This window comes from Vanessa tameamea, chromosome Z (genome assembly GCF_037043105.1).
Source record: "Vanessa tameamea isolate UH-Manoa-2023 chromosome Z, ilVanTame1 primary haplotype, whole genome shotgun sequence".
NCBI lineage: Eukaryota > Metazoa > Arthropoda > Insecta > Lepidoptera > Nymphalidae > Vanessa > Vanessa tameamea.
Genome location: NC_087341.1, coordinates 1,567,714 through 1,578,020, shown reverse-complemented (window position 1 = coordinate 1,578,020; position 10,307 = coordinate 1,567,714). Strand labels below are relative to the sequence as shown.

General features: G+C 30.3%; 1 long non-coding RNA gene across 1 annotated transcript; it reads left to right on the top strand.

The window, feature by feature from the left end:
- Positions 1 to 235: 235 nt before the first annotated feature.
- On the top strand, positions 236 to 7,322 carry LOC135194666 (uncharacterized). The gene is made up of 4 exons (XR_010309890.1): positions 236 to 364; positions 2,741 to 2,778; positions 4,527 to 4,613; positions 6,999 to 7,322. It is a non-coding gene; the product is annotated as an uncharacterized LOC135194666 (long non-coding RNA).
- The last annotated feature ends 2,985 nt before the right edge of the window (positions 7,323 to 10,307 follow it).

Genomic DNA, 10,307 nt, shown 5'->3' with positions numbered 1-10,307 from the left:
AAGATCAAACAATAAGCTTTGGATTACTGTACTCTTACAATAATCCGAATTCCGAAGTATGTATGCATTTCATATTAATACAATATGGCGGAGTATTCAAAATGGTAGTATATACTTATTTAAATTTGATATAAATATGAGATATTATATTAACTAATTACCTACTATAGTAACCAAAATAATAAAAAAAAGTAATGAAATACGCACCCTTTCGTTCAACTTTTATGTTTGACATGTAAGGAAGTAACAGGTAAGTAAAGTGAGTTATCAAATCAAAATTACACAGCTGTAGTGTGATTTATATGCGCGTATTGATTTATTAGCGCCGACTGCAAGGACGGAACGTAGGGTGAAGCGGCTACAGGTGAGGCTTCAAGATATCATTTAAAAATATTTTACGTGATTTATCATTTTGAATTTACTTTTATTTAGTAATACCTCGTTAATAATTCGGTTTATGAATATTTAATTACTCGCTTTTTTCTGATTAAATAGTCAAATATGTAAATACTAAAAATGGTTTCTGTATATATTTAATTTTTAAGTTTAATGTCACTTTAGCTGGGAAATATTATATTAGTACTTCTATGCACTATAAAAATGAAAATAAAATATACCTACAAAATAATTTAGAAAAAAATCGCATGAGGTGCAACAGGAAATCTTATAGATGGTGTGTTGTATATTTAATTCTATAATATAATATAATAGATAATATCTTTTCTCAAGGTGAAAAACTATCTTCCATAAGTACCAACTTAGATTTAAAAGACAATAACATTAAAATCTAAACCATTATCTTATAAAATGCCTTGGAAACATATATGGCTTTAGCAACACAACTAATAAAATTGAATCAACATAATGTGTCATTGTTTACATGAATGAACCCTTAATATATTAAAATATGCATTAGTCAGTAATTTAAGAGATAAACCATTATTAAAAATACCTCAAGAGCCAATAAACTGGTTCCTAATATTAGATATAAAGTATATATACTGTACACAAACGCACACAGACAAACAAGACAAGTATACAAGCAAATATTATAATCATTTTGCTTGTATACTTGTCTTGTTTTTTGTTTGAAGAAAGGGAGTGGCGCTGCTAAGTATAAGAATATTTCAGCCGATGAAAATAAACATTCAGTTACCAGATTAAATCATCGCTAATGATTATAAAATTGAATAAAATAGTAGGTTGCAAATGATTAAAAAGTTAAAGTGTTTATTAGCATGGTTATATCTAATGTAAAATACATTAGATATCGAGGAGTTTGTAAAATTTTATGGACCTATATAAAAAATATGCATATTATAATTTAATTACATTAACAATTATATTCCATTGGATATTTGAAGTTTTATTTTATATAATATAATAATATTAGAATTTTATTTTATATAATATACTAATATTAGATATAAAGTATATATACTGTACACAAACGCACACAGACAAACAAGACAAGTATACAAGCAAATATTATAATCATTTTGCTTGTATACTTGTCTTGTTTTTTGTTTGAAGAAAGGGAGTGGCGCTGCTAAGTATAAGAATATTTCAGCCGATGAAAATAAACATTCAGTTACCAGATTAAATCATCGCTAATGATTATAAAATTGAATAAAATAGTAGGTTGCAAATGATTAAAAAGTTAAAGTGTTTATTAGCATGGTTATATCTAATGTAAAATACATTAGATATCGAGGAGTTTGTAAAATTTTATGGACCTATATAAAAAATATGCATATTATAATTTAATTACATTAACAATTATATTCCATTGGATATTTGAAGTTTTATTTTATATAATATAATAATATTAGAATTTTATTTTATATAATATACTAATATTAGATATAAAGTATATATACTGTACACAAACGCACACAGACAAACAAGACAAGTATACAAGCAAATATTATAATCATTTTGCTTGTATACTTGTCTTGTTTTTTGTTTGAAGAAAGGGAGTGGCGCTGCTAAGTATAAGAATATTTCAGCCGATGAAAATAAACATTCAGTTACCAGATTAAATCATCGCTAATGATTATAAAATTGAATAAAATAGTAGGTTGCAAATGATTAAGAAGTTAAAGTGTTTATTAGCATGGTTATATCTAATGTAAAATACATTAGATATCGAGGAGTTTGTAAAATTTTATGGACCTATATAAAAAATATGCATATTATAATTTAATTACATTAACAATTATATTCCATTGGATATTTGAAGTTTTATTTTATATAATATAATACATACAGTTATTTATTATTCTTTCAAAATTTCTATAGGATCTCCTAAAAGGTTATTTATACCTTTAGGTTGCCAGAATCCGACATAATATATGTATGTTATTTAAATGTTGTTGTTTAGTGTATTTTTGATTTTATTAAAATCATTAAAATTTAAATTAAAAAAAAATAAACATAATTGGAAGAGAGATAAGACGACATTAAAAAACTTCAGTGTAGTTACAACATACAAATAACAATGACATTGTTACTTGCATGTTGCACACAATGGTGAGAGAAAATATTATTAGGAAATGTAAATGTGTTGAATGTCAAACTACTACACATGTATCCACTGACCCGCGTTGGAAGATCTTATTAATCAAACATTTTCAAAAGGGGACGATGCCAATTAGACGATTAACAGCTAATATTTTACCATTTTAATTTATGTATTAAAGTTATAGTTGAAATGACAGAATGCAGATTTTTATTTCAGATCTTTGCTGCCTGCTGCGCAACACAAAGGAGAGCCAAGTAAATTCTTTTTTTAAATATTATTATTACTGCTCCATGTTAATTAAGGACTTACTAATACTAATTTACCCCTCCTTTTAAGCTTATCACTTGTGTTAGGAGTGGGGACGACAATAGCCCAAGGGGTTAGGCTCGATTCTGTGACTTTTTACATCACTAGGTGGCCAATAACCCATTGCGCTATTGATGCTTGTTTTGTCTATTAGTTATAATACCGCATTGGAGCAGCGTGATGGAATATGCTCCATACCTTCTCCTCAAACGGGAGAGGAGGCCTTAGCCCAGCAGTGGGAAATTTACAGGCTGATTATGTTTATTATGTATGTTATATAATGCATGCTTCGTGCCTACTTAGAAAATATTAAATAACATAATGATCGAGGTACTAATTATTGTGAAAAGCATTTTATTAAATTATCTAATAATAATAAATTTAATAAATGCATTGGGTATGAGTCTTCTAAGGAATGTGAGAGCAAAAGCATTTTTATTTCTAAGTAAGAATTATTTCTTATTTGATGACCTGATTCAGAATGAAGGTTGTCAGTTACAACATTTTTTCAATTCTTCGTAGTCCAAATCATTTTCTAATATATTACATTGAGTCTGTATTTTGATTTATAATCCATATACTTAGGGTTTGTTTTAGTACCCGGTAGCAAGAGTTTGGAGCAACTGCAAATGATTTGAGCACAACGATATCGCTCGCGTAAAGAGGCAATGCAAATGCACCGTTTCTGAGAAAATTAAAAAGCAATCATAAACTACACCTGAACATTTCAAATAGATATAACACCGTAAGAATTTTGTTTAAGTTCGACAAGAACCTGTCAAGGCATTACATCATAAAAGATTGCTTGTCGACTGTCGTGTGTATTGAATTTATGTTCAATTCAATTCTTAGTTTAATGGCTTTTAGTTGTGCCACAGGGCACAGATTATTTCGCCAATGTCACGTAGGATGGAGAAGATACGAATGAGATTGATCGGTATGGTTGAGATAACAAACTCATTGAATTTATGTTTTCAAAACGCATTTCGAATGTGTCAAATCACAAATGTCAATGTATTTTGACATTTGGTTTGTTGTATAAATAATTAATAAATCTTGTCGCGTGTCGCTTTCTTCAAGCTACTTATCATTTCCAAATGAAAAGGTTTGCCAAATTAGAAAATCATGTTTATCGATTGTCATTAGAAATATTGTGAGACCAAATTTCAAGGCCGGATTAATTATTTATTATTATTTATTAATTATTCAGGCCATCTCGGGAATGCATTTCTGGGTGGCTCTTTCTGTATTTCTAAAATAACACAGTACGATTTTGATTTGATCGCTTACAGTCTCAAAATTATGAGCTTAAGTTTTTATTATTAAGTTACCGATTATATTTCAGGTCTTTTAAAATTTTTAATATTATCGGGTTTAGCTTGCTTTTATTTACTCTTGATTACATTAACGGATACAAATGTTTGGTGGAATCATTTTAAAAGTAAATAAAATACGATTAAGTATCAAATATTTAGGAATCTGGAAAACAATATACATCGTAAGATAAATACTTAATATAACTTTCTGATATTTTTTTGTTCTTATTCAAAGCTTTAAATGATTTTCAGAAACAATGTTTACATTTAGACGTGTCACGTTTACCAACAACAAACTTTGTGTAACAACAGGAATCAAGTGTTTTTAAATAAATAACAATTAAGTATCGATATTAATATATATTTTTATTATTCTATAGCGATACCAACCATGGCCGACGAGCGACCAGAGAATAGAAAGGAATTCCAGCCTTTTGTGGTGATCGACATTTATGATGAAATAGAAGGTGAAAATTTTTCGTATAAGTGACACTCAAAAAGCTTTCATGTTTGCTGCTTTTGATAGAAACATCTAGAACTTTTTTATATAAGCAAATTATAGAGCGAGTGCAATTGGGAAAGAGGAACAGTGTGCAGAAATATAACCATTAGTAATTTAATACTACCATGAGTAATGAAAAGTATCAGTGTGTTAAATCACGAATTGGTGATAATTTCAATGAAAATTTATAGAACGACTGCTCACGAACGGCAATGAATCACAACTTACATGTATGTACGTTCTATAGTTTGCTTAGTTTTTATTCTATACTATCACCTGCAATGCTCCATTTAATGTCAACGCTTTTTGCACATTTCTTTGCATTTTGGTTTCAATAGGAAAAAGTAGGTGGGTGGTTTTTATATCACCTGGAAAAAATAATTTGTTATGTCGTATGTAAATGATCGTAAGATATTAGCATAATATTATTGATGAATAAATAATTATTCTTATTAATTTAGATAATGTAATGTTGCAAAATCATTTTTGTAATATTGAATTAATCGATCGATATTTTTTCACCTACATCACTAAAATCTTCGAAGTTTAAAAATCAAAGTCGTCTTACGTCACTTGTATAGTAGGTATACTATGTTTGTAGGATGACAATTTCTCACCTTGTTTAGTGATATAGGTGACGGTTTCCCGGACCACATGCTTCTAACAATATTTTTTCTTTCTTTTAGGATATTTTATACATATTGTATTCCAATCGAAGAAGGAATAAATATAAACAAACCTTAGAATAACATTTACAATATACAACGCTATTCCGCTTATTTTATATCTCTATTCATTACACTGCTAAAGTTCCGATAAGAACTTCGTCGATATTATAGACAGATTTTATAATAAAATGAATATTTAAGATCTCATCTAATAATCAAAGTTGGTAATTTCTTGTGTGACTGTCGTCGTTGGAATTGATTATAGGAAGATTCCTCGCCCAATCAACATCCAGTTCTTGCTTTATTGTACTGTACTGTACTGTAATGTAATGAGAAGAAATTAATATTCACTATTTATTGTATATTATTATTGAAGGAATAAAATTAGGAAACCCTAGGATTAAAACTAAAGTGAAATGCTTAAATTTTACATAACTTATTCGATAGACGACTTTTCAAGTCCTTTGAATGAGTTCTTATCTGTTTATTTTATTACAATACAAATATTTAATCTTAAATAAAAAGTAGTACCTATATAATATTAAATTAATTTTTACTTCTCTACTAATTTTTATTTCTCTGTGGTTATATGATTTGTTTTAGAATTCAAATTTTAGTCTCATTATCGATTCCAGTAAATATATGTAGTTTGATATTAAGGATACAACGATGAATGCTTAAAATATATTAACGGGCTAAGTGCTTGTATAAAACATACTTACATTAGCGCTTAAGGTGTAAATGCTCTGAATTTAATGATCAAATTTTTCATCGTTTCGTGTAAAAAAAGCATGACATGTTTTTATTTTTGATAAACTGTTTATTGTGTTCGTCGCTTTTCAATACATCAAATATGTCTAATAAATGTGTTTTAATGCAAATGTTGTTGCGAGTTTCTTGAATAAGCACCAATCATATTATCTATGTAAGCTTTAGACAATACGACGTCACGCCAACGAAGGGGACAGAAGGGTGAATATCAAAAAGGGCTCGTATGCACCTGCGTAGCGTGAAGTCAGTAGTTGCTATATGTATTTGTAGTTATATCCATATATACTTAGATTTGTGAACATACTACAAAGAGATGTCGACGGATGTGAGCGTCATGTCAGTCGTCCTAGTATAATTGTTCTTTGATTTTATTTAATACTCAGATAAAATTTAACTAAGTACATTATTATTCATATTATCATACTAAGCGTCTTGTAAATGTACTCTTTCTTATATATTTAATATTATTATTATATTGAATATAGGGTCTATATTCAATATAATAATAATATTCTCACATAATGTGTGGCTCTGTCTTATCTAAGATAATCCCACAGATAATTAATACGTGTATTAAAATTATTTGTCACATCTCTAACATCGAAGTTTATTCTTTAATGAATGAAATACCAATATAATTGCATTATTGTAAATAAATTCCCCGGCAAGCAATGTTCTATATTACTTGATTATCTCTATAGTAATGTCTCTAGTCATATATTCTTAATTTTATCTGTTTATGTTAAAAAAAAAAAAATATTAAAATCAAAATCGATTTAAGTGAACAGTTTCACATGTACTTAGGATTGTCATTTTACAAAATAAATTAAATGAACCGCACTTAAAAGTTGCGAGATGAAAAGGTAGATTGTGTTGTTTTCCATTAAAATTTAAAAAGTTCTATTTTGCAGCTCTAGTGGCTGAGAGTGCCAGAATGAGAAGTGCTCAGACCAGTGCCAGAAATGATGGAGCTACACTCGGCACCACAGCAGGTTATACATTATCTGAAACTGCTTTACGTGTGTTTTTTTATAAATTTATTTTTAATTCTAAATGTTATTTATAGATAATTTTAAAGTTCGTAGTCTGTATTATATAAAATAGATATAAGCATTATGTACAATCACGTTACAACACTACAAAATAAACGCTACACGTATATCATAGTGCATGTATTTTATTAATGTCTCTCGGAAATGTTCGTATCGTAAATACGGAACGGGATGTGAGTTTTCTAGCCTTGTAATTATCTTTTAGACTGGCGTCTACCCGATGGGATGTCCTATCGGAAATATTATACGAGCTTTTTGTCGTTAATTTCCACATGGAAATAAATAAAGACTTCTATTTATAAACATTAATCTCAAATTTCACCTCTTGGGTGATGGATTTTCTGAAACGCATAGAAGCAATGATTTTAATATTTTTTAACTTTCAAATGAACTTCCTTATAAACTTATCCATAAATTTGCTAACTTGAATAATTCATTTTCAGAGAAATTTTAACAATTTCTCAAGTTAGTTATTTATAAGTTATAAGCTTAATTGTCAGTTCCCATATTTATAATGAGTGTCCATAAAACTTTTAACCCCTTTGTTAGAGGAATTTTGAAGACTGTTAAACCCAACGATTTGGCACAGCCTCATCAAACAACTCAATAATTATAAAATTTTATTCGGAGATTTTTTATTATATAATAACTATATAAATCTAATTGTTGTTTTAATTTAACTGTCATGATACTATATTAAGCTCTCAAGCTGTTCTTCTTTTTTATTGTTGCTTTGAAATTATATGAACATATAAAATTATTATTTAAGATCTCGAACAATGATCAAAGTTGTTAATTTCTTGTGTAACTCTCGTGGTTGGAATTAATTGTAACAGTATTCCTCCCCAGAACATCCATTTTTTACTTTACTGTACGGTACTGTAATGTAATGTAATGAGACTAAATGAAATGCTTATATTTCATTTAATCTCGAACATATTTGGTAGACGATTTTTCAAGTCCCTTTAATCAGTTCTTATCTGTTTACTTTATTACAATACAAATATTTAATCTTAAATAAAAAAATAGTATCTATATACCAAACAGACAAACAATAAAATCACGATATATTATCGATCATATAAGGATAAAGGGTACAACGACGAATGCTTTCAAATAGACTACTTTCTAGTCAGGCGAAGGCTATGCAGTGTCATAAACTGTAAAGTGCTGCCGACTGCCAGGCGAAGCATTAGCCGCAGTCGCATGGCAGGTTGTAAAAAATTTGAATGCAAGTGATCGAAGGTTTATTTTGAAAAACTTATGAATGAAGAGAATGGCTGGAATGGTATTCTCCAAGAGGCACGAGTAAATAAAGGATTAGTAAGAGAAATAAGCATGGATGAGATAATGACAGCAGCTAAAAGCATGGAAAATGGGAAGGCTTTAGGTCCAGATCATATACCACTTGAAGTATGGAAGGTTAAAGTGTGACGGATGTATGTGGTTGACTTTATTCTTCAATAAGTTGTTGCATGAAGAAACCATCACACAAGAATGGTGCAGCAGTTCGCTAGTGCCCATCTGCAAAAATAAAGGGGATGTACAGGATTGCAACAACTATAGAGGGATAAAGCTCATGTCATATAAGTACAATGTAATGTATGGGAGAATGTAATTGAGAGAAGATTGTTGGAAGAGAGTGAGATTACCCAAAATCAGTTTGGCTTTATGCCAGGTCGAGTGACAATGGATGCTATCTTTGCACTCTGCCAATTATGTGAGAAGTACAGACATTCTCACAAGAACTTGCACATGGTGTTCAGTAATCTCAAGAAAACCTATGTTAGAGTGCCTCGTGAAGTGTTATGGTGGTCCATGAAAGAGAAAGGGGTATCTGGGAAGCGTGTGGAGTTAGTCCGTGCTATGTACAGGGGATCCTGTACCTACGTCCAATCGTCTGCTGGCAACATCGACCAATTCAGTGTGGCTGTAGGCTTACACCAAGGGTTTGGTCCAAGTCCTTAACTCTTCCTGCTGGTTATGGACTAACAGCGTACACACAGGAAGAGGCACCCTGGTGCATGCTGTTTGCCGACGACATTGTACTGGTTGGTGAAAATGTACTTGAGATCCAAAGCAGATTGGAGGATTGGCAACAGAAACTGGAGAATGTTTGCTTGAAAATCAGCAGAATGAAATTATATTTGTTTATGTTAAAAAAAGAAGTTTTATTTTTAAAATAAAAATCGATTTAAGTGAACAGTTTCACATGCACTTAGGGTTGTCATTTTACAAAATAAATTAAACGAACCGCACTTAAAAGTTGCGAGATTAGAAGGTAGATTGTGTTCAATTAAACATCAAAAGGTTCTATTTTATAGCTCGATCGATTGAAGACCGGTAACGATGGAGCTGAATCCGGCAATACCGCAGGCATTGTCTGAAACTGCTTTGCATGTTTCTATATGTATTTTTTTTTGCAATATTATTTTTAATTCTAAATGTTTATATAAATGTTCGTAGTTATGTATAATGACGTTACCACAATACAAAAGTAACGTTACACGTATATCTTAGTGCATGTATTTTATTAATGTCTCTCGGAAATGTTCGTATGGTAAATACGGAACTGGAGGTGAGTTTTCAACCCTTATTAGACTTACTGGCGTCTACCCGATGGGATGCCCTATCGGGAACATTATACGAGCTTTTTCGTAATTTTTCACATTTTAATAAATTAGAACTTCTATTTATAAACTTTCATCCCAAATTTCACCCTCTTGGGTGATGGATTTTCTAAAACGCACAGAAGCAACGATTTTCAGTTTCTTAACTTTCGAAATTAATTCCATACAAACTTATCAATAATTTTACCATCTATTACTTGGTGGTAGGGCTTTGTGCAAGTCCGTCTGGGTCCGTCCATTGATCAGATATTCTACCACCAAATGATACTCAGTATTGTTGTGTTACGGCTATTGTTGTTTAAGGGTGAGTGAGCCAGTGTAACTACAGGCACAAGGGACATAACATCTTAGTTCCTAAGGTTGGTGGCGCATTGGCGATGTAAGGAATGGTTAATATTTCTTACAGCGCCATTGTCTATGGGCGGTGGTGACCACTTACAATCAGGTGGCCCATATTCTCGTCCGCCAACATATACCATAAAAAGAAATCTTGAATGATTAATTTTCAAAACAGTTTTAACAATTTCTCAAGTTATTA